The sequence below is a fragment of the Petromyzon marinus genome, chromosome 65 (genome assembly GCF_048934315.1).
Source record: "Petromyzon marinus isolate PM22_M1 ecotype Great Lakes invasive population chromosome 65, UKy_Petmar_22M1.pri1.0, whole genome shotgun sequence".
Classification (NCBI taxonomy): Eukaryota; Metazoa; Chordata; class Hyperoartia; order Petromyzontiformes; family Petromyzontidae; genus Petromyzon; species Petromyzon marinus.
Window position 1 is genome coordinate 6,265,506 of NC_133731.1, and position 18,999 is coordinate 6,284,504.

Here is an 18,999-nt window from a genome sequence, read left to right on the forward strand (position 1 = left end):
CGTCGTGAGAATTTTATCGTATTATGTTTATTTTTTAAAATTATTTTATTATTTCCCTTCCACGTGACTTCACCGAAAGAACCAAGAAGATGAATCCCTGCAGTCACGAAAACTTTAAATCGAAATGTAACTTTGAGGTCACTAGCTGTAAGTACCCCTGCGTTGCCCGGGCGAAAAAGACAGACACACATCGACTTACACACACACTTTTAATATGTACACGAGTTGAGTGGAGGAAGCAAGGAACAGAAATATCATTTGTTCCGCACACAAACATGATGAATGTAAAATTTTGATTTGAAGCTTTCGTGACTGCAGTGATTCATATTCTTGGTTATTGTTTCCCTTCAACGTGACTTTACCGAAAGAACCAAGAATATGCTGAATGTAATATTAGCAAGGTGGTTATTGAAAAAAATAAGTTTCTATGAAGGTGATTTGACACAAAAAAATGAATGCAGAGCAAGTTAGTAATCAAATAATAGTTGTGAGCGTCACAAGCGAAAATCTGTTAATATTTTGAAGGTCATTAATGCACCGTGGTTGTGATACCACTCTTGGGGGGTTGAGCTGGGGGCGTGCCTATGGGCGGGCACTAATAATCTCAGGCCACGCCTCCACCCCCCACCCTTGCCACCTCGCCCCCCACCCGGGCCATCTCGCCCACCCGTGCGAAACTCACCCCTCCACCCCACCCGTGCCACCTCGCCCCCTGCCCCCCACCCGGGGCCATCTCGCCCCCCTCCTCCCCACCTTTGCCATCGTGTTCTCCCCCGTGCCACCTCGCCTCTCCCCCCCACCCAGGCCATCTTGCCCCCCCCCACCCGTGCCACACCTAGCCCCCCCATCCGAGCCATCTCGCCCCCCCCTCACTCGGGCCATCTCGCCCCCCCCCCACTCGGACCATCTCGCCCCCCCCCCACCCGAGCCACACCTAGCCCCCCCCACTCGGGCCATCTCGCCCCCCCCACTCGGACCATCTCGCCCCCCCCCCACCCGAGCCATCTCGCCCCCCCCCACTCGGGCCATCTCGCCCCCCCTCCACCCGAGCCATCTCGCCCCCCCCCCCACTCGGGCCATCTCGCCCCCCCCACTCGGGCCATCTCGCCCCCACCCCCCACCCCCCCACTCGGGCCATCTCGCCCCCCCCCCCTCCACCCGAGCCATCTCGCCTCCCCCCACTCGGGCCATCTCGCCCCCCCCTCACTCGGCCCATCTCGCCCCCCCCCTCACTCGGGCCATCTCGCCCCCCCCCCACCCGAGCCATCTCGCCCCCCCCCCACTCGGGCCATCTCGCCCCCCCCCCCACTCGGGCCATCTCGCCCCCCCCCCCCACTCGGGCTATCTCGCCCTCCCCCCCACCGTGCCACCTCGCCCCTCCCCCCCAAACGGGGCCATCTTGCCCCGCCCCGCCTCGCCCCACCCCGCCGAGAAGCCCCGCCCCTTCCCATTAAGCCCCGCCCCCTAGCGGTAGAGCCCCTCCCGTGCATCGCGTGGAGCCGAACAACAGCAGCAGAGACGCGGCGAGGTGCTGAGTGCAGGAGCCGCGTGGGGAGTGCAGGAGCGGCGTGGTGAGTGCAGGGGTGGTGAGTGTAGCGTGCTGCGTGTGGAGATATCCCCGTGGTGTGTGTGTGTATCTCCCCTTCTGCCTGTACACGTGTGTGTGGGTATGTTGACCATGGTGTGTGTGTGTCTGTGTGTGTATCCCCTTCTGCCTGTACACGTGTGTGTGTGTGTGTGGGTATGTTGACCGTGGTGTGTGTGTCTGTGTATCTCCCCTTCTGCCTGTACACGTGTGTGTGTGTGGGTATGTTGACCGTGGTGTGTGTGTATCGATGTGTGTATCCCCTTCTGTCTGTACACGTGTGTGTGTGTGGGTATGTTGACCGTGGTGTGTGTGTCTGTGTGTGTATCCCCTTCTGCCTGTACACGTGTGTGTGTGTGGGTATGTTGACCGTGGTGTGTGTCTGTGTATCTCCCCTTCTGCCTGTACACGTGTGTGTGTGTGGGTATGTTGACCGTGGTGTGTGTGTATCGATGTGTATATCCCCTTCTGCCTGTACACGTGTGTGGGTATGTTGACCGTGGTGTGTGTGTCTGTGTGTGTATCCCCTTCTGCCTGTACACGTGTGTATGTGGGTATGTTGACCATGCTGTGTGTGTGTCTGTGTGTGTATCCCCTTCTGCCTGTACACGTGTGTGTGTGTGGGTATGTTGACCATGCTATGTGTGTGTCTGTGTGTATCCCCTTCTGCCTGTACACGTGTGTGTGTGGGTGTTCACCGTTGTGTACGCGCGTGTGTGTGTGGTGCGTGTGTCTGCCTGTGTACCCGTGTGTGTGTGTACACGTGTGTGTGGGTCTATTCAACATTTGTGTACGCGCGTGTATATATATGCCCGTGTGTGTGTGTTCGCTAACAGCACTTGCCCCTACAGTCTGTTAAGGCTATACGGGGGATCTTTGTGTATACACATATATATGGTGGGGAGCGGTGGTGCAGCAGTTAGCGCCACGCTCCGCTACGAACCCGGCGACCCGAGTTCGATTCCCGCTCACGGCCACCACCGGTGACGATTATCTGAACCGGTCCTGGGCATCCCCTAGGTCGACTCGGCCTCAAATGAGTACCCGGTGCGGTGTGTAAACATCGCCACTGGGGAGACAAAGGCGGCCGGGCGTGGTGTTGGCCACCCACCCACTCGTGTACCGTGCCGGCCATCAAAGGTGCTCGCTAACAGCACTTGCCCCAACAGTCTGTTAAAGGCTACACGGGGAATATTTGTCTTTGCGTGTGTACACGTGTTTGTGTTCACGTGCCATACGAAATGTGCACGTGCCACACCCTTACCGTGTAACATACATGTGGCAAATACCCTTGGTTCAATCCACTGCTGGATGATGGGGGGGGGGATGGGTCGTTGGTGTTATATGACCATACTTCACCACGTTGGGCAGTGCGGGTTGGTGGGAACGCAGGGAGATTATCTGCAGGATGCGTGGGAGCATATGAGTAGAGTACAACTTAATGTGTGCTCTTCCGCACTGCCCTATGCTGGCCAATCATCATCTCTCCATCCGGGGTTGGTAAAATGTGAAAAAGTGAGACTCAAACATCAGGTGCAGTTACGTCGTCGGCAGAAAGCATTTGCCAAAGACGGCGATGGACTGGGCCTTGTCATAAGAACGTGGAATTGGGGCCGTCCGTAAATGACGTCACGCACCTGGGGGGGGGGGGGGGGGGCTTCAGACAATTGTGACGATGTGTGACGAGGGGGGCGAGGGGTTTGAGAAATGTGACGTCACATCAAAATGCGCGACTTTAAATAAATTAAATAGACTTTTTAATAAATGTTTTCTACCTACAACATCAGAGTGCAGCGCCACATTAAATACGCACTACAATGACAATAGTTTAAAGCGATTTGAAGCGTGTTTTATTTTCAAAATGTAAATATGGTTTTGGGGGGGGGGGGGGCAGAGCCTTGTGACGTCATATTTGAGGGGGGAGGGGTTCAAAAAATCGTCCAAAATCGCGTGACGTCATTTATGGACGGCCCCATTTCGAGGGAAATAATTTTCACCGTCAAGCGCCCATCGGTCATGCTCGATCCACTGCTGGTCGAGGGTGCCTCCCCAGGGAGTCGTCGTGATCCTGCGACATTACGATCCGTCGCAGCGCCTTGCGGATTTCATCGCTCCATCTCCTCCCCCCAACCCCGCGATTGCTCGGAGATGTTAACTCCCTCGCCTGGTACGCAGGAGGTCGTCGGTTCGATCCTGACCCTGTGACGCCTGCTGCTGCTGCTGTATATTTGGAAGTTTGCGTCTCTCGTCATCATTATCACGGTGGCTAGGTGATGTTAACTACCTCGCCTGGTCTACAGGAGGTCGTCAGTTCGATCCCGACCCTGACCCCTGCTGCTGTATATTTGGAAGTTTGCGTCTCTCGTCATCATCATCACGGTGGCTAGGTGATGTTGACTACCTCGCCTGGTATACAGGATGTCGTAAATTCGATCCCGACCCTGACGCCTGCTGCTGCTGTATATTTGAAAGTTTGCGTGTCTCTCTCGTCATCATTATCACGGTGGCTAGGAAATGTTAACTACCTCGCCTGGTCTACAGAAGGTCGTCAGTTCGATCCCGACCCTGACGCCTGCTGCTGTATATTTGGAAGTTTGCGTCTCTCGTCATCATCATCACGGTGGCTAGGAGATGTTAACTACCTCGCCTGGTATACAGGAGGTCGTCGGTTCGATCCTGACCCTGTGACGCCTGCTCCTGCTGCTCTATATTTGGAGTTTGCGTCTCTGTCATCATCATTATCACGGTGGCTAGGTGATGTTAACTACCTCGCCTGGTCTACAGGAGGTCGTCAGTTCGATCCCGACCCTGACGCCTGCTGCTGCTGCTGTATATTTGGAAGTTTGCGTGTCTCTCTCGTCATCATTATCACGGTGGCGAGGTGATGTTAACTACCTCGCCAGGTCTACAGGAGGTCGTCAGTTCGATCCCAACCCTGACGCCTGCTGCTGCTGCTGTATATTTGGAAGTTTGCGGTGTCTTTCTTCCATGCGGTCGCGTGGATTTTTTTTCCAGTTCCTCCGTATTTTTCCCCTCCACGTTTAAGATGGATTATACTCAACGCATGTGGCTGCTCATTGTGCAGGGAGGTGACCAGTACCAGCGATGTTCGGGCTCCAAATCCCCGCTTGGCTTCTGAGATCTGACGAGGTCAGGCTCGCTGCGGGTGATTCCGTCGTCGGGAATATTTTCTTCACCCTATTTTTTTTTGTCATCGTAACAGCTCTGCGAGAGTATTTTCTCACACTGTGAGCACTTATCTGTTTGGGCAAGTCCATATTTGTGTGTTCACCTATCAATTCATTGGTGGCCACTCCGTCACAACTACCTCGCCTGCTACGCAGGAGGTCATTGGTTCGATCCCGACCCGGACGCGTGCTAGATATTTGGAGTTTTTCGTATCTCTCTCTCCGTGGTCGTGTGGATTTTTCTCCGGGTCCTCCAGTTGTCTGTTTGGCAAAGTCCATATTTGTGTGCGTTCACTTACCAACACTTCTACCAATAGTAGGCCATAAGATGGATCTTCATAGCTGCCAACCCACACGGTTTGCCCCGTATTCTTGTGCAGGGAAATTGAGTTTGCAGGTCCATACGGCGTACAGCCGTTTCAATACGGGCAAAATAAATGTGTTTGTCTATTTGCGTGTGTTCCTCCCTTGTGATGGGACTTTGTCGGATGAACGTTGAGATTTATAAGGGGCACGGGGTGACCAATAAGGGATGAATTGGTCTGTTAATAAGGTAGGGCACTGATAAGGGGTTGACAGGCATGGATATTTATGTTTGCATTTAAAGCGTGTTCCCAAATATTGGATTAATCCAACAACAAAATGGGATGTTAGTTATGATTTGTTAAAAATACAAAAATTTCAGATTGTTCCGAAAATGTGACATCACAGGAAGTGACATCACGTTTGTGGCGTCACTTCCGGCGATTTTTCCCGCCAAAAGGTGCTCCGACGTGACGCGTTACTTAACGGTTGCTTAAATTGTACCCAAAAAAATATATATGCGGCAATGTTTCTGTAAAAAAAACAAGTATTTTATTGACGGAACTTAAGAAAGAAACTCAAGAATGCGCAATTAAATTTTTTTTTCAAATAATTAAGCTGCGCGAGCTATCGGCATTCTAACACGGTTACGTACGACGTCACAAAAAAAAATGCCCAAAGGGCGATCCAAAACGGCCCTCGCGTTTACCGAAAATCCCACGAGGTGAAAAAGAAAAATCCACGTCGTCTCCTCGTTTGCTCGCGAACGACGCAAACTGCGACCGACACAATGGCCCTCCGCGTGCTCGTGAGCGCAAAATTGCGAAACCGCGACCCGAATGGTTTCGCCGTACTTTGCGCGACGCTGCTGCTGCTGTTGTTGCTGTTGTTTTATTTCATCGCCGAATGTGTTTCCCTTCAAACGCCGAATGCTGACGCGATGAACGATCGCGTCGCCGCCTGCTCGTTTGTATTGTGTCGCATTAAGCCTGTTTAACACCCCCCCCCAGAGGCTGTCGACACCGATATCATCCATGATAGAGGGGTTTTTTGTTTGTTTGTTTGTTTTGGGTTCGATCGCGTAAATATGTAAATGTTGTGTCGTTAAACCCGCCACCACCCGACGACGCGACTAATTGGCAAGGTCTGTCGCGCAAACAAAACGTGGCCAATTCGTTGCTCGTGCGGCCACATCCCGGCGTGTTGGAGAGCGAATCCACAACTTTGACAATCTTTGCTCTCCAACGCTCAACCGGTGGTACTGTAGCCCGTAACGAATTGGCCACGTTTTGTTTTTACGTGACCACACCTTACCAATCGGCTGTGTCGGGTGGTGGTGGGTTTAACGACACAACATTTATATATTTACGCGATCTAACCCCACCCCCCCCCCCCCCAAGAAAACCTCTTTTTTCGATATAAAGCTTTCGTAACACAGCTATTTCTGTCACAAGCTAATCCCTCAGCTATTTCAATGCTAAATTCTCCTGCTTTGATAGGTAAACTCCTCTGTCAAGAGCTCTGCACGCCTCTCACCGAGCTTAAACAAGACGCTACGAATCTTAACAGCGTTCATTCAAGCTCTGTCGTCCCGACAGTTCTGTTCTTTCACCTGAAGAAGGCCGCTTGTGTTGTGGCCCAAACGTCGTGAGAATTTTATTGTCTTATTTTATTTTTCGATTTAAAGCTTTCGTGACTGCAAGGATTCATCTTCCTTGGTTTCTTTCGGTAAAGTCACCACCACGTAGAATGAGAATAAAACAATAAAATAACACGATAAAATTCTCACGACGTTTCGGCCACAGACGGCCGCTTGCGTTGTGGCCGAAACGTCGTGAGAATTTTTTTGCGTTATTTCATTGTTTTATTCTCAATTTCTACGTTAGTTTATTTTATTATTTCATTCTCATTCTACGTGACTTTTACCGAAAGAACCAAAGGAGAGAAGAAAAAATAAAAACCTCTCTCGTGCATTAATCCCCCGCTGGATATGTGGGTTGGCGCTGGAACCGAAGGGAGAGCCCTCGCCCCCCGCGTGCGTTGCGTGCGCGTTTGTGGGTTTGCGTCGGAGCGGACCGACCCAACAGCGGCCTGTTAACGTGGCCGTGCGGGGCCGCGGGGGTGTTTGTGAGCGCGGTGGGGGGGGGGGGGAGCGCCACCTGCGTGCCCGGCGATGCCAGTTCCATCCCTCCCGCTCGCGACCGACAGCGGCGGCGGCGAAAATTTGAACCAGTCTCCGGGCACCCGTCTCGGTCGACCGCTGCCCCGGGGGAAACAAAGGCGGCCGAGCGTGGTGCTGAGCACACCCCCCTCCCCGCCCACCTGCCCACGTGTGCATTGCTGGTCTCGTAGGCGCTGCCAGCACTTACCCCGACAGTCTGCTAAAGGCTATACGGTGTGTGGGGGGGGGGTCTTTGTCTTTGTGTAAGCTTCGCTGGAATGTGTGTGCACAGCGCAGTGCCAGGAGAGAGGTCTGTGTATCTTTCTGCCGACGGGAAAAGTGGGGGGGGGGGGGGGGGGGTGGGGGGGGTGTGGGTGTGGTGTGGGGAAATGAGAAAAAAAATGTTCGGCTCGGCGGCCGCTCGCTCGCAGTTTTGGAAGGTCGTGAGTTCGAGTCGCGTTGCGATGGTGCCAACGTTAGCGGGCCCGGACGGTTCCAACCACAAGCCCGGCGTTGGCCCGGCGTTGGCCCGGCGTTGGCCCGGCGTTGGCCCGGCGTGATCGGCGGGCGGCGGCGTGGGGGGGAGGCTTGCCTCCCGGAATAGGAGCCGTGTAATTTCCACCGAGGGATCGTTTGACTTGGGGGCAAGGGCTCCCGGTGGTGGCTTAGCGACTTCGCACGTTTGAGACTTTCTGATCCTCGAAATTCATTGGGTGGGCCGGCGAGGTTGGAGCTCATCGTTTGACGCCTCTGCCGCCACCCCCCCCCCCGCGCAGCAGCGACATGGCGTTCTCCCGTCGGCTCGCGCGACCTGACCTGCTGCTGCTGCTGCTGCCGTCAGAACCGTGGTCGTTGGAGAATGTGGAACATTAACTTCAAAAGCGGAGGGGGGGAGGAGTACGCATTGCATTCTTGGAATTACGGTGAGCGAGGAGCGAGGAAGAGGGGAGAGATACGCCGTGGATTGGAGAATGCGCGCCGGTTAGGGTTGGGTTCTCACGTGGGGGACGTGTCGGTGGTTTGCAGGAATGATTACCGGTGGGCATGTATCATCGGTGCCACGGTGGCTAGGAGATGTTAACTCCCTCGCCGGGTATGCGGGAGGTCGTGGGTCCGATCCCGACTCCCGGCGCCCGCTGCTGCATATTTGGAGTTTGCGTCTCGAGGATTTTTCTCCGGGTCCTCCCGTTTTTTCCCCCCCTCTCCCTCCACATTCAGAATCGACATCACGCGTTCGGAGCATTTGCCCGTCGCTTCGAATTTCCACGCGATGACGATAAGCCCGCTTTGTCGAGCTATCGCTTGCGTTATCCAGGGTCGCTTCTGAAAAAACACAGCTACGTAGCTCGGTAGGGGGCCTGACCTTTCTAGATTTGAAGCTTTCGTGACTGCAAGGATCCACACTCTTTGGTTCTGTTCGGTAAAGTCACGTAGGTAAAAAAAATAAAACAACAAAAATCACGACTTTTTTTTGTTGTTTTAATTTTTTTACCTACGTGACTTTACCGAATAGAACCAAAGAGTAGGGCCTAGACCTGTTTGAAAACAAAAACAAAAAGGTGATTTAGTTTGATGTGCAGTCGAGGAACGTAATGAAACGTGCTTCCGATTTGGACGAGGAGGCGCGTGGAGGGACGACATCGGGCCCCGTTTGTCCGCTTGCTGGGCGGATCACTGCGTGGAGGTTGCGTGGGTCAAAGGCATTCATCCAGGTGTGGTTGGGCCATGTGGCTGGCGATGATCGTGATGATGATGATGGCGACGACAAAAATCGCCTTTTGGCGTCCTCTGGTCTAAGGGGCCGTGCGTAAATGACGTCACGCACCTGGGGGGGGGGGGTGGGGGGGAGGGGTCAGACATTTGTGACGATGTGTGACGAGGGGGGTGGGGGGTGGTTTGAGAAATGTGACGTCACATCAAAATGCGGCAACTTTAAATAAATATAAACAACACGTTCTACTGAATTAAATAGACTTTTTTATATAAATGTTTTCTCCTACAACATCAGAGTGCAGCGCCGCATTAAATACGCACTACAATGACAATTGTTTAAAGCGATTTGAAGCATGACTTATTATTTTTTTCTGGGGGGGGGGGGGGGGGGCAGAGCTTTGTGACGTCATATTTGAGGGGGCGTTCTGACTTTTATGGACGACCTCTAACGCTGTTTGAGACTCGGCTCTAAAGAAAGCTGTCTCTGGTGTTGACCGATCAGTTTCAAAGACAATGCATCATCATCATATACTACCAGAGTTCGTTTACAAGTAATGGGGTTAATCGCAGACATGATTCCTTGCAAACGTTTCTGTTTGGTGTTTTAAAATCTCGACACGACTGTGTTATTGCCAGAAAGTGTAAAAACCAATTGTGATACAATTTGAAAAGTTACCGTTACGTGGTTGTTTGTACAACATCTTTCCCGCGACGTCTACTCATCCTCATAAAAAATATATTTTACGTAAACAAGAGGTTCGGATTTGAACTCGCGACCTACTGAATGGGGGGAGGGGGTGGGGGAGGTTGGGGGGAGGGGGAGGTTGGGGGGGGGGGCTTTCGTGCTGACCACTCGGCCCGGCTGCTTGTTCATCCGAAGCGGAATTCCATTTTGGACACTCAACCTCGAGGCAGAGAGCGCAAGACGGAGCTTCGACGAGATGCGCCCATCACTCTCCCGGGGTGGGAGGGGGGGGGGTGATCAGGGGTGGTGTGCGGGGGGGGGGGCTGGCCCGAGGCTCGCTCTCTCCCGGCTCGGCATTCCTTGTTTTAAGAAAATCAAGGAAAATTTTTTTTTGCGTTTTTTCTGCCCTGCCGTCACACTAATGGCATACGAAGTCGAGCAAAACCCAATTAATTACGCGCCAGCGCACAAGCGGCTGACTCTGGCCAGAGGGTGCCCGCCACTGCGTTTTAGCGCCCGAGGAATTTCGGCGATGGGCAAAGATGGTCGCGTGTGCCTTATTTAATTTCCCCTCCCCAGCTTTTTTTTATACGTCTCCCTCTCCTTCCTCCCTCCTCCCCTCCGCGTTTGGAGGAACATCACCGCCCCCCCCCTCCCCGCACGCGACCTCATTTAGCCACGGCAGGGGTGCGCATTTACAGTTGCGCTCGCGCGCACGGCTCTCACCGCGAGGGCGGCGTTAGCGGTGGTGCCGTGGCCTCTCCTAGGTCGGCTCGGCCTTAAATGAGCACGCGGTTGCGGTGTGCGGTAAATATCGCCATTGGGGGAGGGTAGGGTGGGCTCACCCCCGTCGGGTGCCGTGCCGATCTATCATTGGTGCTCGCTAACAGCACTTGCCCCAACATCTCGTGAAAAGGCTATACGGGGCACCTTTGCCTGTTCCCCCGCTCATGACCAGTGGGAGCAGTGATTAATATCTGAACCCATCCTGGGTCTCTCCTAGGTCAAGTGGGTACCTGGCGGGGTATGCACAAACATCAGGTGGCAAAGGGTGCGTGCGGTGCCAGCCTATCACAGGCACCGCGGCGGCCTTGATGGGTGCTCGCTAACGGCACTTGCCCCCGTGTAGCCCCCATGCGCAGGCTACACGGTGGCGGTGGTGTCGCTCGCCGCGCCTTCGCGTTTGACGGCCGACGATCTGAGCCTGGGTTGAATCCCTCGCCGCGAGGCCCGTCGGGCCGCGGTGACGATGTACGGCCTCGCCTAGGTCCACACTCGGCCTCAGGCCCGGCACCCGGCGACGTGTCAGCAACGGGGTCAGGGGGTTGGCAACCTGCGGCTGCGCCTTTCGGCTCTTCAGGGGCTCTGATTCGTGGCCGTTATTTTTTGACGGACGTCACCGCCGCTGTTACCGCCACGACCACCGCCACCACCGCCACCACCGCCGCCACGACCACCGCCATCACCGCCGCCGCCACCGCCACCACGACCGCCACCACCACCACAACCGCCGCCATGTCTCGGCGTTCACGGCACATTTTTTTTCGTGTTTTTACCGAATTAGAAACGGAAAAACGGCCACCCTTGCGATTTTGGTTTCTCCTGCCGGCCGCCCCCCTCCACCCCCGCAGTGAGGCGTCCTGACGCGGCGCCGGCCACGCCAGCCCGGCAAGGCCCCGGCAAGGCCCCGGCAAGGCCCCGGCGGGGCCTTCGCCCAACGCCGCTTGCCCCCGACGCCGTGTGCAGCTGCTGCTTGGGGGGGGGGAGAGGAGGTGAGGGGGATGTTCTCCTCCTGCCTGTTGTTGGCTGCGTACCGCGGCGCGTGTGAGCGCGCCGCGATGGAAAGCGTTGCGATTGTCGGCCGTCAGTCGCACACCCACCCGCACCCCCCCCCCCCCTTACGCGGGTGCTCGCCGAGGTTTGCCAATGCAACGTGATTGGTTAAAGCTTCAGGCCTCCCAGATGTGAGAGGGGCTGGCATTCCATCATCATACCTACTCTTTGGTTTTTTCGGTGAAGTCACGTGGGTAGAAAATAATAGGTCACGACGTTTAGTTCGCAACACGAGCAATCGTCATCAGGTGGGACAACCACAGCAAGAAAAAAAAACTGCCGTTTGGCGCCGGCGGCTTCGTCGGCAGCTCGCGTTCTCCCCCGACAGCGTCGCCGACTCCTGCAGTTGCTGTCGATTACTCTGCCAATCGAAAACTCAGTTTTTTTTAAGGACTGCTCTTTGTGTTTAATTTGTTATCAAACTATGGGTCTCTGTGTGGGTCTGTGGGTTTCTATGTGGGTCTGTGGGTCTCTGTGTGAGTCTATGGGTCTCTGTGTGGGCCTATGGGTCTCTGTGTGGGTCTCTGCGGGAGTCTATGGGTCTCTGTGTGAGTCTATGGGTCTCTGTGTGAGTCTATGGGTTTCTGTGTGAGTCTATGGGTCTCTGTGTGGGCCTATGGGTCTCTGTGTGGGCCTATGGGTCTCTGTGTGGGCCTATGGGTCTCTGTGTGGGTCTGTGGGTCTCTGTGTGAGTCTTTGGGTTTCTGTGTTGGCCTATGGGTATCTGTGTGAGTCTATGGGTCTTTGTGTGGGTCTGTGGGTCTCTGTGTGAGTCTATGGGTCTCTGTGTGGGTCTGTGGGTCTCTGCGGGAATCTATGGGTCTCTGTGTGTGAGTCTATGGGTCTCTGTGTGGGTCTGTGGGTCTCTGTGTGGGTCTGTGGGTCTCTGTGTGAGTCTGTGGGTCTCTGTGTGTGAGTCTGTGGGTCTCTGCGTGTGAGTCTGCGTGTGTTTTGAACTTCCTTCGCACCGTACGCAGCCAACCGTGCTAACAGGAGGTGCGGCGGGGGGGGGTGGTCACAAAAATAAACACAAAAGCAGTTCTAAACAAATGAGTTTTCAATGTAGATTTGAAAACGAGTCTCCAACTCTAACCATCCACTCTGTCTCCTCGTCTCTCTCTACTGGCCTCTGTACGTATTTGCCATGAAGAAGGGCCGTTACCCGAAACGTCGCCTATTATACATTCACATCCCCCACCCCCCCCATTTCAAGGCCACGTCGTTTGCATTGTCGAGGGAGCGCGTTTGACTCTTCCTCCTCGACGGCCGTGCAGCGACACGATTGTCACGCACAGCAACGACGCTCCTTGATTAATTGCTCGATTAATCATACGGTACGCGACTGCCCCCCTAACCTCCCCCCCCCCCCCCCCCCGGTGAGAGATTCAACATCTTCTGTTCCCGGGGAGGCTACGTGGGAGGGTCGCCCGTAGCCTTCACGACGTCGTCGGTAGCGCCCGCAAGTGGACCCGGATCGTGGGCGACAAAAACCGCGTGTGGGATACGTGTGTGGGGGGGGTGTGGGGCAGCCACCCCCCACCTGCTTACCAGCGGGACTATACCCATCCATGAAACATCTCGTCCATTGGCGGTCGCCTCGCCCGTTGAAACAAGGGCTGCCAGCGGACACCGAAACGCAACTCGCGTTGCCATCGATAGGAGCACAGTAAAACCTCGGATTGCGAGCGTGGTTCGTTCCGCAAACGTGCTTGTAATCCAAAGCACTCGCGTATCGGTTGTGATCACGTGACGCTCGGCAGTAACAAAGCGTAGACACGTGCTACTGCTCGTATTGCGAGAACCTCGCTCGTTTATCAAATTGATATTTGTTTATGAATTTTGTTTCTCTTGCAAAACACTCGCAGACCAAGTTACTCGCAATCCAAGGTTTTATTGTATTATTATTATTATTTTAAATTCCACGATAGAGGTTTTTTTTTGGGGGGGGGTTAGATCGCGGAGGTGTGGACGCGTCGTCGAAACCCGCCACCGCCCGGCAGGGCCACTTGGTGAAAATGTTCTGTCACGTCTACGAAACGTCACGATTTGTTTACGTTGACAAACGTTACTAATTAGGCCGTGTCGGGTGGTGGCGGGTTCAACGACGCATTTATACATTCACGCGATGTAATCACCCAGAAACCCCCCGCCCCCCCCCCCCGCCCGCCCCCTCCTCTATCAAGGGTAGTGTTGGTCGCGGAAATCCTCCTGCTGCGTGTTGAACCGTTGCTGCTATCATCATCGTCGTCGTCATCACGAGCGTGTCGCTGCACGGACAGAGAGCGCGACGAGAGATGATGTCTCACGCGCGCCGTGCAAACACTCGCCGCGCCTCCCCCTCTCCTGCCCGGCTCGAGGGCTTGCGAGCGAGAGAGCGAGAGAGAAGGCTCTCCTTTGTGAGCTGGGGGGGGGGTGGACAGAGAGGCACACAGAAACGCTCTCCGGTACACTTCCTGGGGACTGGGCGCACCGCGGAATGCTAACGAACGTCCGCAAGAATCGGGCCCTTTCATGCACGGCCTCAATGGTGTCCATCAGAGCCGGACGCTTGAAGTGAAAGCGCCGGGGGAGGAGGTGGTGGAGCTCGCGGTGGAGGAGGAGGAGGAGGATGGCTGTGCCGTTGACAGTACAGGGGCTTAGATCCCTACACTCCGCCGCTTTAATTGTCGCTTGTGGGGCTTTGTTTTCGCGTGCGGCGGCGGCGGTGGCGGTGTTGATGGTTGGTGGATGGCGGTGGCGTTGGCGGTGGTGGCGTTGTGGTTTTGGTGGTGGTGGTGGTGGTGGCGGTGTTGTTGGTGCTGGTGGTTATGCTGGCGGTAGCGGCCACTCTGTATGGCCCCGTTTGTGTGTGCGCTCGGGCGAGCTTGTGTTGTTGTTGTGTAAAGTAGGGGAGCGGTGGTGCAGCGGTTAGCGCTCGGCGCTATGAATCCAGCGCTCCGGGTTCGATTCACCATCACTGCCACCAACACCAGGTGACGATTATCTGAACCGGTCCTGGGCCCTCTCTTAGGTAAACTCAGCCTCAAATGAGTAGCTGGTGCGGCATACTCTTGGTTATTTCGGTAAAGTCACGTGCCTTTTACCAAAAGAACCAAGAATATGAATTCCTGCAGTCACGAAAGTTTACCTGGTGCGGTGTGCAGTAAAGATCGCCGCTGGGGAGACAAAGGCGGCCGGGCGTCGTGCCGGCCACCCACCCCCTCGTGTGCCGTGACGGCCTTCAAAGGCGCTGCTCGCCAACAGCACTTGCCCCGACAGTCTGCTGAAGACTACACGGGGGACCTTTGTCTCTGTGTGTACCTATGCTTGTTGTCTCATCCAGTTACAATAGTTAATGTGCGTGTTGACATCGATGTTGGACGTGCAAGGGATAATTAGACTGGGGTATCTATGAGTGGATCACCAGCCTGTATTTTCTGTGTGTGTGTGTATCTATGGATGTGCGTTGAACTTCTTTCGCACCATACGTAGCCAACCGAGCTAACTGGAGGTGCGGGGGGGAGGGATAACAAACTATCGGTCTCCGTGTGAGTCTATTGGTCTTCGTGTGAGTCTATTGGTCTCTGTGTGAGTGTGTGGGTCTCTGTGTGAGTCTATAGGTCTCTGTGTGAGTCTATGGGTCTCTGTGTGAGTGTGTGGGTCTCTGTGTGAGTCTGTGGCTCTCCGTGTGAGTCTGTGGATCTCTGTGTGAGTCTATGGGTCTCTGTGTGAGTCTATGGGTCTCTGTGTGAGTCTATGGGTCTCTGTGTGAGTCTATGGGTCTCTGCGGGTTTTTCTTTCCCCTGCATCTCCGATTAGCACGGTTGGCCACGTACGGTGGTGCGAAAGAAAATCACGAATATATACATTCAAAACCTACATGGGGTGGGATCTTTGTCTTTGCTTTCTAAGCCAGGTGTTTCCTTGTCCTTTTGCAAGGCAGTTCGTGCCTTGCGTTTGGGGTGGCCCAGCGGTTGCGTCCGTTAGGCGAACGCAGATTCAGTTGGTGGCTTCGCGCGTCCGTCCGTGCGTCCGTCCGTGCATCAGTCTCCGCGTACGCCCGTGCGTCCGTCCGTCCGTCTGTCCGTGCGTGCGTCCCCCCCCCTTTGTTTCCCGTCTGCTCCTTTCCGGACAAACCCACGAAATTGTTGGGCGTCGTCGTCGTGCAGTTTAAAAAAAAAAACAACACGAAAAAAAGATGCTTGGCTGTGGTGGTTGCCGCCACTCGTGGCGTCGGTGGGGGGTGGGGGGGGGTGGGGTTATAGTGGCCGGGGCAGAGCTGGAAACCAACCACACACGGTGGCTATGAGATGTTAACTGCCTCGCCTGGTGTACAGGAGGTCGTGGGTTCGATCCCGACCCCGACGCCTGCTGCTGCTGCTGTATATTTGGAGTCTGCGTGTCTCTCTCTCTCATCATCATCATCATCACGGTGGCTATGAGATGTTGACTACCTCGCCTGGTGTACAGGAGGTCGTGGGTTCGATCCCGACCCTGACGCCTGCTGCTGCTGTATATTGGGAGTTTGCGTCTCTCTCATTATCATCACGGTGGCTAGGAGATGTTAACTACCTCGCCTGGTACACAATAGGGTCGTGGGTTCTATCCCGACCCTGACGCCTGCTGCTGCTGTATATTTGTAGTCTGCGTCTCTCTCGTCATCATCACGGTGGCTATGAGATGTTAACTACCTCGCCTGGTATGCAGGAGGTCGTGGGTTCGATCCTGACCCCGACGCCTGCTGCTGCTGTATATTGGGAGTTTGCGGTGTCTCTCATCATCATCACGTTGGCTATGAGATGTTAACTATCTCGCCTGGTACGCAGGAGGTCGTGGGTTCTATCCCGACCCTGACGCCTGCTGCTGCTGTATATTGGGAGTTTGCGGTGTCTCTCTCTCTCTCTCTCCCTGTGGTCGCGTGGATTTTTCTCCAGGTCCTCGGGTTTTTTCCCTCCACATTTAGAACGGACGTCACGTTCAGAGCATTTGGCCGCTCGCCATTTCAACGCGATGATGATGATGATGAGCCACTTCGTTGAGGCTCTCATTTGTGATGGTGTAGGTCCCTGCTTAAAGGAAAGAGGAGCCGTACAGCTCCAGTGGGGGCGCCCGGCCTGGTAAAGTAAAGAGCGCAGGGGTGCTTCAGAACGATGGACCCACTTTCAAAGCAGTACGTTTCACGGTGGCAACATGTTACAATTACACGAAAAGCTACAAACGGTTTAATGCGGTCAGCAAGTTTTACTGACCATTTTATGAACGCTCCATTTAGAGCAAACTAAAATCTCATTGCTTCACCCATACTTCACCAAGCTGGGCCGAAGCGTTGTGGTGAGATGTTAACTTCCTCGCTTGGTGTGCAGGACGTCGTGGGTTCGACCGGACCCTAACGCCTGCTGTAAATGTGGAGGTCGCCTATCTCGCTCTCTTTTGCCGTGGTCACGTGGATTTTTTCTGGGTCCTCCGGTTTACCCCCCCCCCCACCCCCCCCCCCCAAATTTAGAATTAACAGCACGCGCATTTTTATTTTGGCTCCTGCTATACAGGGCGTTTTTATAGATGGACCCAATTTCAAAGCAGTACGTTTCACGATGGCAACATGTTACAATTACACGAAAAGTTACAAACGGTTTAAACAAGTTAGCAAGTTTTACTAAGCATCTTATAAACGCTCCATGTGCCCTCCACCTGCTGTACGGACAACATCGAGACGATAGTTGAACTCGTCCCAAACGCCTCTCTTCTCACGTTTTCCTCCGAGGTGTGTGGTCGCCCTGTGCTGTTCCCCTTACATCAACAGCAGCCCGTTTCCTCTTTGACAGTGGCGTATCGATGCCAAAACGCCGTTGAAACGCACGCTGCACCGCAGTTACGGATTCAGTCTTGCCGAACTGCAGAACGCGAAACGCCCCTTGTGTTTGCGGGGGTCACCACCTTGCGAATGACTGAGGCTAGGGGCTGTTTGTGTTGTGGGGTCACCATCTAGAGAATGACTGAGGCTAGGGGCTGTTTGTGTTGTGGGGTCACCATCTAGAGAATGACTGAGGCTAGGGGCTGTTTGTGTTGTGGGGTCACCATCTAGAGAATGACTGAGGCTAGGGGCTGTTTGTGTTGTGGGGTCACCATCTAGAGAATGACTGAGGCTAGGGGCTGTTTGTGTTGTGGGGTCACCATCTAGAGAATGACTCAGGCTAGGGGCTGTTTGTGTTGTGGGGTCACCATCTAGAGAATGACTGAGGCTAGGGGCTGTTTGTGTTGTGGGGTCACCATCTAGAGAATGACTGAGGCTAGGGGCTGTTTGTGTTGTGGGGTCACCATCTAGAGAATGACTGAGGCTAGGGGCTGTTTGTTCACTGGGGTCACCATCTAGAGAGTGACTGAGGCTAGGGGCTGTTTCTGTTCACTGGGGTCACCATCTAGAGAATGACTGAGGCTAGTGGCTGTTTGTGCGCTGGGAGAGGTATCTAGCGGTCATCATTTGAAACTCTGTGCCCCGCCCTCTACATGCCCCGCCCTCTCTATGCCCCGCCCTTTCAAGTGGTAAGCGTTTCGTTAATGGGTGGTTCGCGGTTGCAGAGATATCGCGATTTGAAATCGCGTCCATACATTTGAAACACCCTGCAGTTTAGATTCCGGGGGTTGAATCTGGATGTCAGCAACCCGTGACGAAACCGGATTTATTGTCCGGTGCAGGGAGTCTACGGATCGCATCCCAGGTCACAAGGGACTGCATCCAAAAGAATAAACCAAAGCGATCGTCGTCAACTTTGAGGGTTGTCGGGTTTTTTTTTTGCTGCTGCTGCTGCTCTCCGTTCGGCAACGTTTCCAAAATTTCTGAAACTTGAAGTGATGTTTGTATGTTCGTTGCTTTTGCTTCGACCGTCCGTCACCAAATCAACATTCATCTCGCATCGGGGCATCGGGCCGAGTCGGGGGCAACCCTGGCGCGTTGGGGAAGAGGGGTCCACTCGACCCACGCCAGTAACCCGCATCCAACGTTGGGCCAACGTCAACGACCCATTAATCGGCCGAAGACAACTTCACATGTAGAGGACCGCAGAGCTCGGGGAAATCGTCGGTCGTGCCGGCTCCTCGCCCCACAGCATGCTGCTGCTGCTGCTCCTCGTCTGTGGCTCCTCCTCCTGATGCTGTCTCAGAGTCGTCCTCTCTCTCTCCCTGAGTTGTCCTCTCTCTCTCCTTGAGTCGACCTGTCTCTCTCCCTAAGTCGACCTGTCTCTCTCCCTGAGTCGACCTGTCTCTCTCCCTGAGTCCTCTCTCTCTCTCCCTGAGTTGACCTGTCTCTCTCCCTGAGTCGACCTGTCTCTCTCTCTCTGAGTCCTCTATCTCTCTCCCTGAGTCGACCTGTCTCTCTCCCTGAGTCGACCTGTCTCTCTCCCTGAGTTGTCCTCTCTTTCTCCCTGAGTCCTCTATCTCTCTCCCTGAGTCGACCTGTCTCTCTCCCTGAGTCGACCTGTCTCTCTCTCTCTCTGAGTCCTCTCTCTCTCCCTGAGTCGACCTGTCTCTTTCCCTGAGTCGTCCTCTCTCTCTCTCT

The 18,999-nt window shown here is 54.5% G+C and overlaps 1 protein-coding gene across 8 annotated transcripts in view; it reads left to right on the forward strand.

Moving 5' to 3' along the window:
* Positions 1-1,459: 1,459 nt before the first annotated feature.
* Positions 1,460-18,999, forward strand: part of LOC116956407 (SH3 and multiple ankyrin repeat domains protein 2-like) — a 181,867-nt gene continuing 164,327 nt past the window's right edge. For all 8 annotated transcript variants that reach the window (XM_076054306.1, XM_076054305.1, XM_076054308.1 and 5 more), the window contains exon 1: positions 1,460-1,571. The gene's annotated coding sequence lies outside the window, so the exon portion shown is untranslated. The remainder of the gene's footprint in view (positions 1,572-18,999) is intronic.